Source organism: Leopardus geoffroyi, chromosome B4, assembly GCF_018350155.1.
Source record: "Leopardus geoffroyi isolate Oge1 chromosome B4, O.geoffroyi_Oge1_pat1.0, whole genome shotgun sequence".
Taxonomy (NCBI): domain Eukaryota; kingdom Metazoa; phylum Chordata; class Mammalia; order Carnivora; family Felidae; genus Leopardus; species Leopardus geoffroyi.
In genome coordinates this window covers 128,185,817-128,206,182 of record NC_059341.1, presented here as the reverse complement: position 1 = coordinate 128,206,182, position 20,366 = coordinate 128,185,817, and the positions used below count along the sequence as shown (strand labels likewise).

Genomic DNA, 20,366 nt, shown 5'->3' with positions numbered 1-20,366 from the left:
CCCACTCTGTGCCTGGTAAATCCCAGGAGCTGGGTAGTGGGAAGTGGGCAGGCTGGGTGGACATATCCATGGTGCTCTACATGAGCCTCTGTCAAGCTGCCCCACTGTGATAGAAGGAAAGCCAGCTCAAGGAGGCACCACACCACACTCACTCTAAGACCCGGGGCAAGTCACTCACCATCTCTGAGCCCCGGTCCCTCGTGCGTGGGACATTGCTCCCCACCTCATCCCAACTTAAGATCTAATGGCATAACTTAGGGGAAAATACAACTTCTGGTATGTAGGATGTGCTCAGTAAATGTTTGCTTCTCTCCTTCACCTGAACAACAGGGTGGAGGAGTAGAATGGAGGGAGCTCACTCTCCTGGAATGTTTGGAGGGCCTCAGGGATGTGCAAGGCACTGGCCTGTGGTGGGCAAGTGTGGGTGGCAACGTGGCTCCTCACCACCGCCTCTGTCTAGACAAGGGCCTCAGAATTGCTGAGTCTCAAGGTTGAAAGGAACCACCTATCCAAAAGGTCAAGTAGTCTAGTCAGATGCTGATTTGAAAACACTCATCTGTTACCTTTTCCATGATCCAGAATTTCATCCCAGCCAGATCATAGCAGGACTTTGATTTTTATTGTCAACTAATTGTTGTTGAGCTCATTCTACACCTCTCCAGGCTTTCCCCTCTTTGTTCATTTAATCTTGAACCCCACAGTATGACCAGCATTTCACTGTGAGGGCATTGAGGAAAGTTAAAAAATTTTCCCAAAGTCACACAGCTAATAGTTTCATTGCACAGATATTTGTTGATCAGCCAGTATGTACCAGATAGACCTGGAAACACAGCAGCAAGCAGTGTAACCTGGATTCCTAACTGATTCTGGATCTTTCCACCTTCTTTTGCTTGCAGCCTTTTCCATCCAGATGCCACAGCTAACTCCAGGGTTTGCATACCTTAGAAAGATATTAAGAGGTTGGGATATAATCTTTGAGTAAAGCTTAAAAATATGATCATTTGTTCTCCACGGGGGCAGTACTGTCCCTCAGGATGCAGTTTGGAAACTTTGGGTTGGCCCTTAGTGGGAGGGTGCAGGGATGTGCCTGGGACAGTCCTGTACCCCACAGGGCCATTGACTATCCCACCAGACACCACACAGATGAAAACCCATTTATAATAATCTAAGCCTAGGACTGAACTCCACATTATTTTGCACACAAAGCATTTGAACAGGGAGCAGTTTTAATATATGCTCCCCTGCAAATGCAACCACCATATAAATTCAGGGCAGACTTCACTTTGTGTTGTTGGAATCTTACCAAGAGTTGTTTCAACAAATCATATCACCAGTGGCAACCCCACTCCTGGCCTTTGAGTTGCTAATGAAACATCCAAATCAGTCCACATTTGTAGATGTTAAGACCATGGCTATTTTATGCATAAATGCAAGCATCGGACTATTTCATTATGTCTTCCAGTGTAGTCACAGGAGAGTGTTTATAAATGGAAACATGTTATTTTATTATAAATTATTTTTATTTAATTTTTATTAGGAATTATTTCTACTTGATTTCTCATATTATATTTAGGGCACCCTATTAATTTTTTTTTATTGTGCATGTAGGTTAACCAGGAATTTCATTTCCACATAGTAAAAGGGCATTACACAACATTTGTTAAAGAAACAGCATGGGTCTGAGAAGGTGGGGGTAGCATGCTACAGTGAGAGAAGGGTGACTACCTGCAACAGAAGGGCCATGAGCCCTTCCTTGCCACTCTGTCACTCCATCATTCCATCAAGGACAGAATGGCAACTGTGCTTCCAGAACTTGGAGTAGACTTGGGCATGATTACCTGGCCTTGAAAGCTGTCTGTTGTTAATGTATATAACTGAATGGAAAGGGCAGAGATTGGTGTCAAAAGACATGAACCTGAATCTTGGTTCTGCTAGTTCCTGAAAATGAAACCAACCAAAACCTCCCTGGCCTTTGTTCCTACATGATAGAGGGAGTACTTTGAACCAGGATGAAGGTATCTTGTGGTATAAAATTCCATGGCTCCAGGATCAGTCTTTGAGGGCTCTCAAGGTTCCTTATGCTTCTGGAAGAGTGCATCAGTACAGTGGGTCTGGGGGCAGAGGTGGGGTGGAAGTGATAAGACATCTACCAGGTTTGAACCTGGATATGCCACCTTTGGGAAATGCCAAAATGACCTGTGGTATTTTATTTCTCTCTTAGCTTTAGTCTCGTAAAATGGGAATTAGAATGGTCTTACCTTTTGGGGGTTAAGATGACAGTTAGGGTGGTAACAAATAAAATCTGCAATGGGTGCTGGAGCTCAGTAGTTCTCTGTAAATGTTAGATGTCAGTTCCCTTCCTCCAACCTCCACACCTTCCTCAGCCTCCCCAGATCAGTTCCCAACCTCTGCCCCCTGCACTGTTCTTCTGTCCCTCCCATCCCAGGATAGGGCTGGGAAGGGAAGGGAGTGGAATTGTGCTGAGTCTCCATCTTGTCCCTGCACAGAGAGCAAAGGTTAGAAGTCCCCCCACACTAGGGAGTTTCCACTTCCCTCTCTGGCCAGCTGTGGGGTCAATGGGGAGAAAAGTGACTAAGATAGGGAGAATTTCTGGAGTCCCTCTGGCCCTGATTCAAGACCTCACCCACTGGGAAAAGCAGAGGAAAGTAGTTTCTCAGCCTGGAGATTCTGGACAAGGGGTTGGCCGATAAGAAATGGAGACTCTCACCTCCCTTTTAGCCAATGTTCAAGGTGCAAGGCGTCAAGGTGTAAAACTGTATTGTATGCTCAGAGAATGTTTGAGAACTTGCTGGAATGTATAATGTAGATGCAAAGGGGGAAGGGAGATCCAGGTGGAAGAGCTGAGACAGGCCAGATATAGAAGAACCTTGTTTGGTCAGAGCTGGAATCTTCACATGGCAGGAGGTCTGTGGCAGCAGAGGATGGCTCAGTTGGCCATCTGGGACTGGGGGGAAACTAAACTGTATGGAAGGGGAAAGAAACACAACCACCTTCCCCAGACAGCCCCTCTCCCACAGTGCTCCCTAGAGGGCATCCTTGGCAGCAAGACCTTCAGACAGGAGCTCCTTCTTACCCAAGCCAGCTCTGGAAGACTTGTTCCTGTGGAGGTATGAGTGATTCAAGCCAGCTCCTCCAGAAGCCACTTTATTTCAACATGCACCAAAACTTTCTTCCAGGGGACTGGTTTTCCAACTATGCCATGCCCTGGGGAAGCATCTCAGGACAAAGGGGAGGTTGAACCGACAGGCCCTGATCCTCTGACCCAAATCACATTGGACATTGGTGACTCAGACCTGAGGAGACAATGGTGCACAGGGGCCCACCTTTCAGTAGAGACCAACAATCAAAGAAGGCCATGAGCAACTCCAGGCAAGGATATGGACCTGAGGTGTCTGGGAGTAGGAGGGGCACCTCTGCCAGCCCAGGGAGGAGGGGGTGTTGAGGTGGTGAGGAAGAGAAGGAGGTGAAGTTGAGAAAAGCCTGGAGGAACAAAAGGGGATCAGCTGGTTAGAGAAGAGGTGAGGAGGCCGTTCCAGGCAGAGGGAGCTGCTCATGCAAAGCCCTGGAGGTATGACTCACCACCACAGTCTAGGGGCTTCAGGTGGCTACAGAAAAGTATAGGGGTGGAAAGAACTGTGTTGGAGTTAGGCGTGTCCGTGTTCAAGTCACTGCTCTGCAGCCCAACACCTCTCTGAGCCTCAGTTTCTCACCTGTAAAACGGGGATGATTCCTCATCAGAGTGTCCATGAAGACAGGCACTTGTCGCTCTTGTTTGCCCAAGGCCTAGAACAATGTCTGGACCAGGATGATCCCTCGTCTGTGTTTGCTGAATGGATGAAGAACATAACGCCTGTGAAGCGTCTGGCATAAAATAGATGTTCAAGAATAAAGATGTCTTTGAAGTTGGGGTCATAGAGCATAAGGTTGTAGATAAGAATGGTAAGGTGGTGAGGACCTTGGATGCCAGTGATCCAGACTTTTTTGGTAAGCAGTAGGGGCAATGGAGGATCTGATGGGCCCCAGGGTCACTAGTCATAAACCCCTGTTGGGGAGTCTGATTGTGCCTGAGGCCCTCCCTGAGGTGGAGCCAACCCTTCCCAAGACCCTTCCCCTGGGAAGCTCTCCGTGATTCATTGTCACAGGGTGGTCAGGGTCTTCCAGAAGCTCCTCTGGAGACAGCCTGAGTCAGGGATTGGGAATTTCTGGATGTGATCAAATACTGACCCTTGGGGTTGGTCCTGGGACTCAGAAGAAGCACCCGCCTGCCTGACTTGAATGTCACACACCGGCAGGACCCATAACCTTTGACCCTTCCATGCACTCTGACCTATTGACCCTGCCTGGCTCTAATGTTTGGTTTGCTTTGCAGAAGGGAGGGCTTAGGCTGAGATGGAGCAGGGCAGTGCTGCCCCCTATAGCATGTCTTACTCAGGGGTCCAGAGGCTCCTGTTGGCCTCAGCTGGAGGTTCTGGGACTGGGCTCCCCACCACCATAAGGAAATCCGTGTTGTTCAGGGCTTAAACAGCCCTGATTCCGGGGGAGGCCATGACTTTCCCCAGAGTTCGCAACTTCTCCCTTGAGTCCTGGGGCTTTGGCTCACCTCCCTTCATATCTCTGCTCCCCACTCTACCCCTCTGTCAGCAAAGCCAGCTCGTGCACTTCCTACAGCAAAACATGGCATCCACTGCCCCTGGCACATCAGCCATGCCCGTGTCATCTCTGTCTCAGACCCTGTTCTAGATGCAGAAGAGATTGACAATGGAATCAGGACTCCAGAAGGAATATAAATTATTAGGCAAAGGTACTGACTGCTTGGCTGTCTGTAAGCTAGGAATAATAGAGCACTTCTGAAGGTTGCCGTGAGGATTAAGTGAGACAATGAAATACTGGGAAGAGATAGTGGAGAGCTAACACCTGGCAAGCACTCAGTAAAAAGACAGGTAGTAGTAATAGTAGTAGTAGTATTTGAAATAGTAGAAGAGGCAGCCACAGCAGTAATGGTGTTGGTGGTGGTGGTAGTAGTAGTAGTAGCAGTAGTGGTGGTGGTGGTAGTAGTAGTAGTAGTAGTAAGTAGTAGCAGCAGCTGTAGTAGCAGCAGGAGCAGAGATAGGGGTAGTAGTAGTAGTAGAGACAGCAGCAATGGTAGTAGTAGTAGCAGCAGCAGCAACTGCAGTAATGGGGTGGTAGTAGTAGTAGTAGTAGTAGTAGTAGTAGTAGTAGTAGTAGCGGTGATGTTGGTGGTGGTAGTAGTAGCAGTAGTGGTGGTGGTGGTAGTAGTAGCTCCATAGTTTTGCCTTTCCCAGAATATCATATAGTCAGAATCATTCTGTATGTCGCTTTTTCAGACTGGCTTCTTTCACTTAGTAATATGCATTTAAGGTTCCTCCTCATCTTTTCATGGCTTGATAGTTCATTTCTTTTTAGCACTGAATAATATTCCATTGTCTGTATGTATCACAATTTATTTATCCGTTCACTTCCTGAGGGAGATCTTGATTGCTTCTAAGTTTTGGCAGTTATAAATAAAGCTGCAATCTGTGCAGGTTTTGGAGTAAACGTAAGTTTTCAACTCCTTTGGGTTAATACCAAGGAGCATGGTTGCTGGATCATATGGTAAGACTATGTTTACTTTTGTAAGTAGTCACCAAAGTGTCTTCCAAAGTGGCTGTACCATTCTGCATTCCCGCTAGCAATTTGTGAGAGTTCCTGTAGCTCCACATCCTTGTCAGCATTTGGTGGTGTCAGCATTCCAGATTTCAACCATTCTAAGAAGTGTGTAATGGTATTTCATTGTTGTTTTAATTTGCATTTCCTTGATGACATATAGTGTTGAACATCTTTTTACATGTTAATTTGCCATCTATCTATCTTTTTTGGAAAAGTGTCCGTTCAGGTCTTTGGTCCATTTTTTAATCAGGTTGTCTCTCTTCTTACTATTGAGTTTTAAGAGTTCTGTGTTTGGGATAGCAGTCCTTCATCAGATGTGTCTTTTGGACACTTGCCTCCCTGGCTCTTCCTTCTCAGTCTCTTCTACTCTTTCATTCACGCTGTCTGGGGTCTGGGGTCTGTCAGGACTCAGTGCTGACCTCCTCTTTTCTCTACCTGAACCCACGCCTCTATTCCTTTGTCAACCTCACTTAGTATCATGACTCTAAATGAGTTCCAGACACATGTATCCAAGACTTCTATGCATTAGACATCTCCTCAGGACATCCAACAGTGATTCAATTTCACATGTCAAAACTGAACTCTGGTCTTTCCCCCAAATTTGCCTCCCCTCAGCCTTCTCCCATTTAACTTGGGAAGCTCTGTTTTCAACCTCAAACCTTAGGGTCTTCCTTGAGTGTTCCCTCCTTCACTACCCCTTCTCCCTCCTAATCAATACATCAGGAAATCTATAATCCTTACTGTCAAAATCTATCCGGAATCCAGAATCCTACCATCTCTCACTTGGCTATTGCAGTCCCCTTCTAACTGGTTTTCCTGCTTCTGCCCTTGCCAACTTTCAGTGTATTCTCAGCAGAGCAGAATGGCACTACAAAATGTGGGTTCACCCTCAGATGAACACAAAGGAAGGGAAGCAAAAATAATATACAAACAGGGAGGGGGACAAAACATAAGAGACTCTTAAATATGGAGGACAAAAGGGGGTTACTGGAGGGGGAGACTCTTAAATATGGAGGACAAAAGGGGGTTACTGGAGGGGTTGTGGGAGGGGGGATGGGCTAAATGGGTAAGGGGCATTAAGGAATCTACCCCTGAAATCATTATTTCACTATGTGCTAACCAACCTGGATGTAAATTTAAAAACTAAATTAAAAATATGTGGTTTCACCCTTCCACTGCTCCAAACCCCCAGTGCTTCGGGCTCTGTGCTGGATGTAGAGCCTGCTTAGGATTCTCTCTCCCCCTTCCTCTGCCTCTCTCTCTCTCTCTCTCTCTCTCTCTCTCTCTCTCTCCCCCCTCTCTCAAAAACAAAAACAAAAACAAATAGATGCCTATTTGGCCCTGACTAGCCACCCTCAAGAAAAGCTCAACATCCCAAGTTTGACCTGGGACCAGTCACTTTGCGTCTGTCTCCAGCCAAATTTGAAACCCTACCAAATTAATGTTTATCATTTTCCAGAGAGAGGCTAGGATGGTGGTTAGGCCTATAGTATTGCAAATCAAGGATCTTTATATAATGCCAAAGTGACACAGTCCAAGAGAGATAAGCAGGGATAGCTATTTGGAGAGGGAATTAAGGGGAGGGTACAAAATGTTCCAGAGGTTTCAATAAACCACAGTGCATGGAAGCTCAGGAAAGGGAACCCAAGAGTGTCATCCTAATAGAATTCTGGTCATCCACTAAGCCAGAACAATCCCATGGAATGGCTCAAGGAGGCCAAGGGAGACAGGGGCTATGAGTATTCCTGGGGAGCATCTGAGCCAAAGAGCAGGGGCTGCTGATGTTCAATCTGAGGTGGCCCCGTGACATCTAAGCCTCTGTGCTGGTGGAGAATAAGGCATGGGTCTGCTTGCCTACAGCTGTTCTGTTCCTTGCTTGGCAAGGGCACTTGGCACATAGTTCAGTCTAAGCACCTTCCAAGTTGTATCATGATTATATCTACATGGCAGTCAGTCTTCTCCTCAAAGTAGGGAAACCCTCAGAGCTCATTTTGGTATCCCCGGGAATAAGCCCAGGAGCTGTAGTATAGATTCCTAAATGTTGGATGCATGAATCAGTGAGTGAATGAATAGATACACTCATTTCCCACTCCAAAGAATGGAAAAGGGAGAATCAACCTTATTACTGTTGGTGTTAGATGCTCTTCATTGAACTCTGATTGTACCCCAGTTCCTGTTTCACAACAATCCCTCTGAAGGTAGTTGCTGTCATCCTTCTTTTATTGATGAGAAAACTGAAGCTCAGAGAAGATGTCATCTGCCCAAGGTTACACAGCTTATCACTGGAAGAACGAGCATTTGAAACCAGAGCTGTCTAACCCCAAGCCCCATGCTCTTTCTCCTGGGCCACCCTGTCTTGAGTAAAGAATTATTGAGTGTCCACTGTATGCAGGCTACTGCCTTAACACACCTCAGGTGGTTTGCTGTGTTTGGTCTCCATATTATGAGACTCATATTATCATTTTTTACGAATGGGAAACCAAGGGTCAGTAAGTGTACCCACTTTGCCCAAGCTCATCCAGCTGCTAAGTTTAAGAGATGGATTGGAACCCAGATTTGACTCCAACATTAAGCTCTTTCCCCTGTGCCACAACGCACAGCATGCAAGGCAGTGTCCAGGCTGGTTGACTCCCTAGTGATGGGCACAAGTTGTTGAGAGAAGGGCTTCAGTTTGCTTCTTCCTTGTGCCTGTTAGCTTGGGGCTGTCCGAGCTCTGCAAACTGAGGCCACTATACCCTCACCCTGGCCAGGCCCCAGGAAGAATCACAAGGATCAGTAGTCAGGGCAAGTCCAGGACTGTCAGTTTCCACGTCTGGGGAAACAGAGCCAGCACCATGCCTCTCCTCTGACAATGGCTCCTGCAGGAAGCTACTTACTGCATGATTCCTCGTTAGGTGCTGAGGATTAGATCTTAGCAGTATGGTGGGTGATTAAGAGCTCAGGCTCTAGAATCTAAGTTCTTGGGTTCAGATATAGGCTACTCACTGGCTGTCTGGTCTTCATTTGGTTCTTCATTCATTCTGAGCTTCACTTCCATCATCTGTAGAATGAGGTTAGAAGTAGGACCTATCTCATAGGGTGACAGTTCGGGTTAAATGAGATAACATGAATAATATGCTTTGAACAAAGCACTTTAACAAGGTTCCATCAATGACAGTCCCACTTACAACCACTTTTTAGTACACGTGGGTTAAGAAAAACTGAACAATTCATTAAGCCACAATGAACCAGAGCAGTAATCTAGACTTCTCTCAGATATCACCCCCCCCCCACCTTTATCTTGATCTTAGAAGAACACTGGATTCAAAGTCCAAAGATTCAACTTCAGATCTGGCTCTGTGGCCTCCAGCAAGCTACCTCACCTCTCAGCCTTGTTCTACTCATCCAAAAAAGAGAAACAGTGGTATTAGAACCTGCCCTACTTAGCCTTAGGATTCCCGTGAGGTTTAAACAAAATAGTGGATGTGGAAATATTATGTAAAGCATAAAATGCTGGAGAAATGTTAGCTATTGTGTTAAGACGGCTTTTCTTTCTTGTCTCCCACCGCACCCAGGCTCTCCCCAGCCAGGAAGTCTACCTCCCACCCTTTCTGGCTCTCAGCTACCCTGGAATCTCAGTTGGCTCCCAGAAAGGATTCAGAGCACAGCACAAATTGTCCAAAGGTTGCTTCCAAAGCCTCCGGCAGCTAAGCCTGGCCCCAGCCCTTCCTCCTTGAAAATGTCTGGCCTAATGGGAAGGAATGTGGGCTGGCAGTTGAGTCTCATTCATATCCACAAGCATCCACGGAGTGTCTGCTCTGTGCCAGGCCCTGGGCACTGAGGACCCAGTGGTAGAGCAAGATGGTCTCTGCCCTCAGAAGCTCATAGTCTAGTGGGGAAACAGTCACATCACAGATGAAGACAATAGGATAGGGTAGCACTGTGTCCAGAAGCCCAGAGGAAGGCACTGCGCATGATATGGGATAACCAGAGAAGGCTTCCTGGAGGGAGGGGGAGCATCCAACAGGAGCTCAACCCCCACCAGGTCACAAGCGAAGCCTTCACGTCACCAGTGCCTCCTCATCTTGGTGGTCACAGATTTGTCAACACTCTAAGCCAGAGGAAGCTTTAAAATATTCTTTCATTCAGCTGTCATTCTTAAGAGGCCCAGAGAGCTGAGTGGCTTTTTCAGGTCACCCAGGTAGGTCTATGGGACACATCAGGCAGCTTTTATGTGAAGATCAGTGTCTCTTGAGCACCCATTTCCAATCAGATCAGCTCCCTGGAAAAGGACACCAGCTGGTCTTGAAAAAAAATCCAGAGGGGGATTCTTAGAGCTTCCTTTTCTTCTGCCCATTGTCTTTCCACAGCACTTTACAGTTTACATAGCCTACCATATGCCTCTCAACCTTCCATGTGAAGCCACTATCGTTTAACATATTTTACAGATAAGGAAACTGAGGCTGGACAACAATCCCTAAATGTGATTCTGGGGCTGGGAAATTGATTTCAGAAGTTAGGGAGCCCTTAGTCAACATCATGATTTGACTTCTAAGTCCATTTTATTACTAAAAGTATGTAACTATTTCCTTACCCTCTACTCTTTTCTCTTCTTCTTTTATGACATTGCCTTCTAGAAGCAGAAATTACTGGTTGGCATGTGGCTGAGTGTTGTCTCTGGACAGGTTCTATCCTTTCTGCCTTTTGGCCCTGCCTCTGTCATCCTGGTCTCTCTCTCCATAGCTCACTGTCCTTCTCTCTGTGTCTCTCTGAGTCTTTCTCTCCAGTACTGCTCTGTCTCTGTCTCTTTCTCCCCTATTCTCTTCTCCTTCCCTTCTCTGTTTCTCTCTTTCCCCCTCTCTGCCCTGTCTCTATCTCTGTCTTCCTCTCTGCCTTTCTCCCCTACTCTCTCCATCCCTACTCTGTCTCTCTATTTTCTCTCTGTGGTGTCTGTTTCTCTCTCTTTCTTTCCCTCTCTCTCTGCTCTGTCTCTCCGATGCGTGTATGTCTGTCTGTGTCTGTCTGTCTCTGTCTCTGTCTCTGTCTCTCCTTTCTCCCCTCCTTGCCCCTTCCCCTGTGCAAGAAGGCTATGCAGGTACTCAGAGGCACCACACAGCTTTGCTCTGACTAGCCCAGGGCTGCACAGCAGCTGACTCTTGCAGACCTCTCTGGGTTCCCAGCCTCCAGTTCCTGGGCCAGTGGGAGCAGATGCTGCTGAGAAATCTGACAAAGCCCCTGCCCAAAGCTGCACATTCTCTTGGTAAGAAAGGAAGGAGAAGTTTCAGAGAAGAGACAAACAGGAGGCATCAGTCAGTGACAGTCCCTCCCTCGAACTTGTGGTTTGAGGAAGGGTGGAGTCCACCCCTCCAGATGTGCAGCAGTTTGCAGGAATAGGCAGTGACTTCACAGCCAGCCTAAGCAAGGGGAACGGAGGGTGTGGATGGGGAAACTGGAGTCAGGATTAGTAAAAAAGCAAAGTCCATGCTGTCTATCTGCTCTGGATGAGGAGCTGGGTGCTGGGAGCTCGGGGTTTAGAGGAAGTACTTCTCTGTCTCGCTCTTATCCCCACTTAACTGGTTCCAATCCTGGGTCCTCACACTGTCCTTTTCTGGCTCTTAATTCCTTACCCATCTGATGGGAACCAAGTTTCTTCCCTCATAGAGCGACCATAGCAGTCACTTCTCTAAAATACTTAGCACAGAGTGTGGCAGGGACTGGGCACTGGGAGCACACCAGTCCCTTCCTCCACCTTCCAGAAAGTCTTCCTGGACAAGCCCAAGTCCCACTGCAATTCCACTGTCTGCTCCCTCCAGCCCTTTGTTGATCTGTATGGCCCAGCAGTCTCCCGCCAGACCTCCTTGCTGCAGCACAGGCAATAGCCACACCATCATCGTCACTGCTATTCCCGTTGCTATCGTTAGTCCTCAGACTGTTGTCTGCTGACACCTTGTTTCCTCGCTGACACAGGGAGCCATCACTTCTTGGTGACGGTGCTGAAAGGGAGGCACTCACCACAGAGTATTGGGTGAATGGACTTTAGGGTCAGCTAGATCCAGGCTGGGATTTGACCTTCTCTACTTCTTAGTCATGTGCCTGGGCAATGACGGAACCTATAAAATGGGCATAGTGACAGCAGGATTGGATTCTGAAGATTAAATAGATGAAGAGCTTAGCACAGCAGGCACCCAGTAAGCCCTCTATGAATCAGGGGTCTGTTTGAGCTGTTATTACATGGCATTTTAGCTCCCTCGGTACCTAGCACAGTCCTGAGTACAAAGTGCTAGGCATTCACTAAGTAGACATGGAAAGAACGGAATAGCTGTCAAAGAGCAATGACTTCCATTGGTGACTTTGCTATTACAGTTTAGTTTGGTGGGGGGGCGCTGCTGGGAGTGCTCGTAGTCTCAAACTCAGAAGGATTTCAGGAAGCAGCTACCCATTTCCACATTTAGAAGGAAAAGATGAGACCCCACAGAAGGAAAGAGATTTGCTTAAACTTCTGATAAACATGTTCATAGACTTGCTTGTTCTCTATTACAATGAAAGGACATAGCAGCTGGACTTCGCCGGTCCCTAACTTTTGAGGGTAGGGGAGTCATGGACAAGCCACTCTCTGACAGCTGGTTTGCACAGAAGAGAGGGAGTGGCCTGGGAGGACCCCAAGTGGGTCACCTCATTAATAATCCCTTCACCACACTAGCAAAGTATATCCTAGTCTTCATTTGCTCAAGATCACACAACTGGGGGTGCTCACAACCACACAATTCAAGATTCCAGCTGGTGAGTCAGGATTCCAATCTGGGTATGTTGGACCTCAGAACTGGGTTTTTTATGATACCTGCTCCCCCTGGATACCACCTAGTAGGAAAGGGGCCCCAAAGGAGAGGCTTGGACCCCAGGAAGACCAACTCACTGCCTCCCACACACACCCAGGGGTGCCTCAGGTAGCTTGGAGTCCAAGAGGGAAGGAGCAGGGCAGAGGTGGGAAAGGTTGACAGTCCAGCTGGGCATTCAAGTTCACCTGTGTCAATTGGTATCTGTGGTGAGGAGGTAGCTGAAGACTTGTCACCTGCAACCCAGGGATGCTGAAAGCCCTCTATCTGCCTGAGGTGGGATAGTGGTTGATCTGCGCAGCTCTTATTTTCAAACACATGAAGACTTTGGTGAAATTCGTGGAACGCATGAGGTTTACATCTTTCCAAACAGGTTGGCAACAACCAACAACAGCTGGCTTAGCCATCAGCTTCTTTCTTCCGTCCCTCTCTTTCCCTAACACTCCCTCCCTCTCCTCTGCCTTCAGTCATGCTTCCCTGTGTGTTCTGCCCCCGGTGAGAAGGGGATCCAGGCTACTAGCTGGCTTGGGGCACCAGGATAGCTCAGAGTTGTCTGCAGAAGCCAGCCAACGATTGTACTGCTGATGAGATTTTTCCAAAACAGAGCTGGCATATTAAGCATTAGACCCTGTGACTTCCAACATGGGCCCCACCCACCCAACACTCTCCATCAGCCCATAGGAATCCATCAGCCATTTCCTATATTTCCCAAAGCCACATGTGAGTCATACCTTTATACTCATGCAGGGGGTCACTGAAATAGCCTTAAAAATACTGATCATCTCAGGGGCCTGGGTGGCTCAGTCTTTAAGCATCTGACTTCAGCTCAGGTCATGATCTCGTTGTTCATGAGTTCGAACCCCACATCAGGTGAGCACGAGCCCCACTCTGGGTGAGCACGAGCCCCACTTCAGGTGAACATGAGCCCTGCTTCAGGCGAACACGAGCTCCACTCTGGGTGAGCCATGCTTCTCTCTCTCCTTCTCTCTCTGTCCCTTCTGGGATTCTCTGTCTCTCTGCCCCTTGCTCACTTGTGCCCCTTCCCTCTGTCTTTCTCTCTCAAAAAAAAAAAAAAAAAAATACTGATTATCTCATATTGATCAACTGATAGATGATTGTAGAAGTCTTTGATTAACCCAAAAGGTTTTATTGACTTGCAGTTATTCATTATTATTTAATAGGCAGTTCGATGTTACTTTAGGTAAGTTACTTAATGTCTCTGATTCCTCCTCTATAAATGGAAGTTATCATACTTCACAGGGACTTTGTGAGGATTAAAGGAACTAATACTTGTAAAATGCTTAGATCACTTCCAGACACCTGGTAACTTTCCATTACTAGCTGTTTTTGTGGTTAGTGTTGCTGTTAATGTCATGAGTAGATGGAGTATCTTAAAGCACACTATGCATTGTGGGAGAGTTGTCAATAATGTAGACTGCTCAGTTTGCAGATGAGACAATCAACCCAAAGAGATGAAATGGGCTTTGAAATCAGGTAGAGCTACATTCTAATCCCAGCTCACCTGTTTCCTCACTGGGCAACCTTCAGTGGCTTGCTTTTCTTCTCCGAGCCTCTGTGTCCTTATCTGTAAAGTGGCATAGAACATGTCTCTGCTTGGTCCAAGAATAGCATTCAAACACCTTCAAACAGCTTCCATGGTGATGATTATCACATCACTTCCCATTCCCCCTGACCTTTCTCCCTTTCCTTCACTGCTGAGCTAGCTAGACAGTTTGCTTTGACCAGGTCTTTTGCCCTTTCTGTGCACTGCTTTTCTGAAAGTTTCTGGAAGATCCCATGAAAGTGCAAGCTGAGGCATAGGAGCCATTGTGGGCTGTGTGGTCAGGTGCCTAGAGCTTTAACTTCCTATCTGGTAAAATGGGAAGTTTTAAACTAGCAAGATAATTATGTGGCTTAAAAAACTAATTTCATATTTGCTTTATCATATTTATCAAGTAAGAGTTTGGAACCCTTGGCTTGGGTCACTGCTATCATCTGGTTATTACAAACCTTGGAGGTGACACCTGGATAGCTCAGTCGGTTAAGTTTCTGACTCTTGGTTTCAGCTCAGGTCATGATCTCACGGTTTGTGAATTCAAACCCCGCATCGGCTCTGTGCTGACAGTGTGGAGCCTGCTTGGTATTCTCTCTCTCTCTCTCTCTCTCCCTCCCTCCCTCCCTCCCTCCCTCTCTCCCTCTCTCTCTGCCCCTCCCCCACATTTGTTCTCTCTCTCTCTCCCTCTTTCTCTCTCCCCAAAAATAAATAAACTTAATAAAAAAATTGTAATTAAATAAATAAAATAAAAATAACATACCTTAGAGAGGATGTTCCCTAAAGAGACCCTGTGAGAAATCCACCCATAAAGTGAATTCCATCTCCTGCTAATTTATCTGTGGGCAAATAAAGGTCGGTACTAATGCTGAGAGTTCTGTTTAATAATAAAAAATAGAAGCCTGTCCCACAAGGGCAGAACTCACACTATTGTGGTACAGTAGTTAAGAACTGAGCTCTAGAGTTAGAACCCTTGGGTTTGAATCCAAGCTCTGGCACTTTCTGCAAGTTGCATAACCTCCCTCTGCCTCAGTTTCCTCATCTGTAAAATAGGCACAGTTTCAGTGTGGGGGCTGAATGAGCTAACCAACATAAAATGCTGAGAACAGTTACCATGTATGTACCAGCCTGTCATTGTCACCTCTTCTCCATGCCCCTCCTCCCCAGTGAAAGACATTTGGAACCTATTCTTGATTCCCAGAATAAAGACTAGACTCTCCCTTGTTCTCAGCCACATGGAAATAAAATTAGCGGTAGCCAGAATGGGAACATTTATCTACAGAACCACCATAGTGGGTCCAAACCTTCTCCTTCCATCCTTTGCTGCCCCTCCCAGGACTGTTATCTTTAGTTCTCAGAAAAGCCCAAGGTTGTAGTGGATTATCAAGGCCATCACATCTGACCACTTTGGTTACTGGGTTGTGTTTGCTAACCTCCCTTCAAAGCCACCCTCCCATTGGCCCTTGAGTGCTTTCAATGACAATAATTTGTCACAACCTGCCTTTTCCTCATTCCCCTTGGGACTGTGTCTTTACTCCTCAGACCCCCTCACATTGTCTCCAGCTGCACCTCTATCTCACAAGCCTTATATTCCAGCCACAGTCCTGGTCTCATTGTAAATGTTGCACTGTTTTCTGGCTCCATTACTTTGAATGTGCTATTCCCTCTCTCTTCCATTCTCTGACTGACAGCCTCCTACACATTCCCTGACTCTGATCAAAACCTGTCTCCTCCAAGAGCCTTGCCAGGTCTCCCAATGGGCTTCAGTGTTTCCGAGCTCCATTCTCCAAATTTCTCCAACACTTCTGTTTACTTGTCTGTCTCCTCCATTAGTGGCAACCTCTTAATTACTTTCAACATCGTTGGGGCGCCTGAGTGGCTCAGTCAGTTAGTTGGGTGTCCACCTTCGGCTCAGGTCACGATTTCACAGCCTGTGAGTTCAAGCCCTGCGTCGGGCTCTGTGCTGACAGCTCAGAGCCTGGAGCCTGCTTCAGATCCTGTCTCTGTCTTTGTCTGCCCCTCCCCTGCTCACACACTGTTTCTAATACAAATGAACATTAAAAAATTAAATTAAATTAAATGTATTTTCAACATCGTACTCCCCAGTCCCCAGACCTAATTTAACACCTGCAAAGAAGAGGTACCTGGAAACTATTTACCCAGTGGCCACATGAGGGCTGAATTGGTTGTTAAGTCCACCAATTGGTGCAAATTCCATCTCTCTTCACACAGCTGCCCTTCAAATGTATGAAGATAGTCCTCCAGGTTCCTGTAAATCTTCTCTTCTCCAAGTTGACATCCCCAGTTCTGCATTCCTTTCTTTATATGATGTCGTTTCAAGTCCCCCTTCAACCCTGTCACTCTATTCTGGACAAATTCCAGGTCTTTCCTGTCCTTTGCAAGTCTGTCTTCCAAAGCTGAACCCTAGTCCCTGTGGTGACCTGGCATGTGCAGGGGTGGCAGGACTGTTTTCCCATGTCTGGGTATGAAGCGGCTTATAGTGTGAAAGAGTGCAGGCATTAGAAACAGTTGGATGTGGGTTCAGACTCTGCCATTGGTGTCCATCAGCCATGTAACCAGGCTGATGTAACTCAAAATATTCAACAGCTGGCATGGCCCAGGAATTCACCAGTCAACTATAGCTTTATAGAGAAGGCAGAAAGCCCCTGCTGTGCCTAATGGTATCGTTTTAGCTTTTGAACCACAGGACGGGAGTGAAGAGGAGGTAGTCAGAGTGGCAGCTAATTAATAACCACTACAGAAATACCTAAATAATGTAACAGTTAGTACAGCCATACCTGCGTGTACCAGGTGGCTGTGAGTCCTGGCTGTCACCAGATTCAAATGACTTCAATGCTCTGAGCCTTGGTTTCTTCATCTGTGATATGGAGTGGGAAGCAGTACCTATTTTGGGGTCTCTGAAGGGACACAAAAAGTAACACCCCTCTTTTCTGACAAAATTCAGAAGTAATGAAGGAATAAGGAAAAAGAATGAGCAGATAGCAATGAAAATATCACCTTTACTACTCTGAGAATGGCTAGAAGGTTGGGCTTGTATGCGCAGGTGAGCGGGCTCCTAACTGACCCTAGGATTAGACCCATTCACCTTCAGGGTTACAGGCTGCACCAGACCAGGTTCAGCCTCCCCCAACAGTGCAGCCACCACCTAAGACTCCAGCTCTGCCTCTGTCATACCTTATGCTCCAGCCACACTGAGCTTTCTGACAGTCTCTGAACATGCCAAGCCCTCTAAATAACCCCATGCCTTGCCTACTGTTCTTTATGGAACGTTCTGTCCTTCATGTCTCTGGCTAACAACCTCTTATTCACTTATTAATACTAGCTTACATGTTCCCTCTTCCAAAGCCTAAGCCTACCTATAAACTTAAATTGGGGGCTCTGGACATCACACTTCATCCTGAGTGTAATTGGGAGCAAGCTATTCGGAATAACCTGATGGGATTCGTTTTTTACAGGAGATCAGATTCCAGGAAGAACTTTCTTCATATTCATCGTCATGCAGCAAGAGCTTCCTTTTGGCACCCTGCATTTACTAATGGGGAGGGAGAGAAGAAGTCTCCTTGGGGCCCCTTTTCTTTCCCATCCAGTACATTTAAAGGCCTTTCGATTTCTATTTCCCATGTGAGCCCTGTGTTTCTTGCCCCTTGATGAAATAAGTGTGGATTCTACTTTCTTCAGACTTGTTCAAATGTTTGTATTATCTCTGGTAAAAGAATTGCTTAGGCCTGAGAATTCTGCCTCCAAGGGAAAGTCTTTTTGGCTCATAGGTCATTAACAAATCCAGAGCCCACTGGAGCCTGCGTATCTCTTAAGTATGTAGATAAACTAGAAAGGTAAGAAATTTGAGGAACTGTCAGATGTGGAGTGCTTAGTGCACAGTGCCTGGAGCAGAGTAAACATTAAATGGCATTAGTTGTGGTTATCATTACTGTATTAGTCAGGACAATTGATGTTCAAATGCTACAACAGACTAACTCTTGAAATCTCAGTGGCTTACCACAGTAAAGACTAATTTCTTGCTCATGTGACCTCTGATGTGGGTCAGGCAGTTCTCCCCATCTGGTAACTACACCATGTAGAACAGGTAGTCTCTACAGTCACCACAATAGGAAAGAAGGGAGAGATGGAGGAGGTACCTCAGCTCTTAACTGTTTCCACCCGGAAGTGATGTCCCAAACCCTCTGCGCATAGTCTATTGGCCAGAACTGGTCCAAGGGCCCAAGCCTGGCTTCAGAAGAGGATGGGAAATGTGGGGAAGCACTGGGGTATTTGATGGTTAATAGCATCTCTGCCATAATTATTTAGGTGGGTTAGAATAGGTTGTTTCCTCACCCCATTTCAAGGACGATTTGGGAACAATGAGACCATGTATAGAAAAGATTCAAAGGGCTTTAGTCAGTCGCGGTACTTAGCCCTTAGTTTCCTCTTTGGCAAAATGGAAAATACTAAGAGTACCTACCTCAAGAGATCGTTCTGGGTGATGAATATAACAATATATAGGGTGGGGCTGACCTATAATGATTGCTCTATAAAAATATCAGTTGGGTCTGGAGCTCTTTTTGGGTCTGTAACATCATTGAATGTGTTAAATTTAGCATACACATAAACCCTGAACTGTTGTTTGCAATTCTCTTCCTATGCTTCTGTAGCTGTTTATTTGGATCCATTGATTTATTTCCAGAGAGCTATGTCTGCTTGCTTAATGATGTGACCAGGGCCTAGCACATTGCCTGGCCCTAATCTGGTAATCAGTACATGTTTGAGTTTGGCATTAAAGAATGCACAGGCTCCAAGCAAGTAAGAAAGGGACTGGCTGGGTCTTTGAGCCACTTTCAAAGGAGGCTACCTGGGTCTTTGAGCCTCTTTCAAAGGAGGCTACATGATATGCTGGAAATCTGGGCCCTTGGGTTCCCAAAATATTAAATACTCTGCTTCTGACTTGCAGCATAATGCTGACCAAATTGCTTCCATTCCTGCCTCTGTTTCTCTATCTGTAAAATGGGAGATAGTAGAGCATGATTCTCAAGACATAGATTCTAGAATCAGACTGCCCTGATTCAAATATTTGTTCCAACTTTTACACTGTGTTTGGAGGCAATTACATGATCTCTCTTGAGCCTCAGTTTTCCTATCCATGAAAAGAGCACACTAATAGTACTTATAAGATTGTTGTGGGAATTTGGGAAGAAAATCTGTACAAATTATTAGCATTCTGTACAAATTATTAGCATGTATTGTTTTATAAGTATCCAATAATGTTGGAAAATATTATTAGAATGGGGGGGGAGGTATTCTATACTACAGAATACTATTCAGCAACAAAAGAGAATTAACTATGGATACAAGCAACAATATAAATGAATTTCAAAAACTAGGCTGAGCAAAAGAAGTCAGATGCAAAAGTACAAACTAATTCTATTTTTATGAAACTCTAGAAAAGACTAGCCTAATCTACAGCGGCAGAAAAACCAGGTAAGTGCTTAAGGCCTGGAGTATGCGGTCTGTGATGATTAATGCTTTGTGTCAACTTGACTGGGCCAAGGGATGCCCAGATAGCTGATAAAACACTCTTTCAGAGTGTGTCTGTGAGGATCTTTCCAGAAGACATTAGCATTCGAATTGGTAGACTAAGTGAGCAAGATCCCGCAAAAAGGCAGAGGAAGGGGGAATTTGTTCTCTTTACCTGAGCTGGGATATCCTTCTTCTCCTGCCCTCCTCCTTTGGCGCTCCTGGCTCTTGGACATCCAGAATTGGATGGGGACTTATACCATCAGCTCCCCATGTTCTCAAGCCCTTGGACTTGGGTTAAATGACACCACTGGCTGTCCTAGGTCTCCAGTTTACAGATGGAAGGCTATGAGAGTTATTGCCTCCATAACTGCACGAGTCAGTTCCTATGATGAATTTCCTTTTATGTCTATCTGTATATATCCTATTGGTTCTGTTTCCCTGGAGAATCCTGACTAATATGGGGTCTCACTGTAAAAGGGGCACAATGGAATTTGGGGACCATGGAAGTGTTCTATATTCTGAATGTGAGAATAGTCACATGGATGGATCCATTTGTGGACACTCCCAGACCTGAATACTTAAAATCAATGCTTCTTTCACATGTAAATTGTACTTCAGCAAAGTAGATTTTAAAACTAAAATAACAAAAAACTTTAAACAGTTGGGCTAGATGAGTTCTAAGTCCAATTCTCAGAGATCCTGACAGGTATGGCCCCTGTTCCATCCTCCAAATAGGACTTGCAGGCCAGGAGCCCTTTTTCTCCATCCTCCCTTCCTCTGGG

At 46.1% G+C, this 20,366-nt stretch overlaps 1 protein-coding gene and 1 long non-coding RNA gene across 3 annotated transcripts in view; one reads left to right on the top strand and one right to left on the bottom strand.

Moving 5' to 3' along the window:
- The window catches only part of SYN3 (synapsin III), a 465,355-nt gene that overhangs the window by 253,065 nt on the left and 191,924 nt on the right, over positions 1-20,366 (top strand). The gene's annotated exons all lie outside the window — the stretch shown is intronic.
- Positions 598-20,028, bottom strand: LOC123590466. The gene is made up of 5 exons (XR_006708773.1): positions 19,757-20,028; positions 14,023-14,085; positions 11,680-11,777; positions 8,674-8,728; positions 598-940 (listed from the first exon to the last, which is right to left on the bottom strand). It is a non-coding gene; the product is annotated as an uncharacterized LOC123590466 (long non-coding RNA).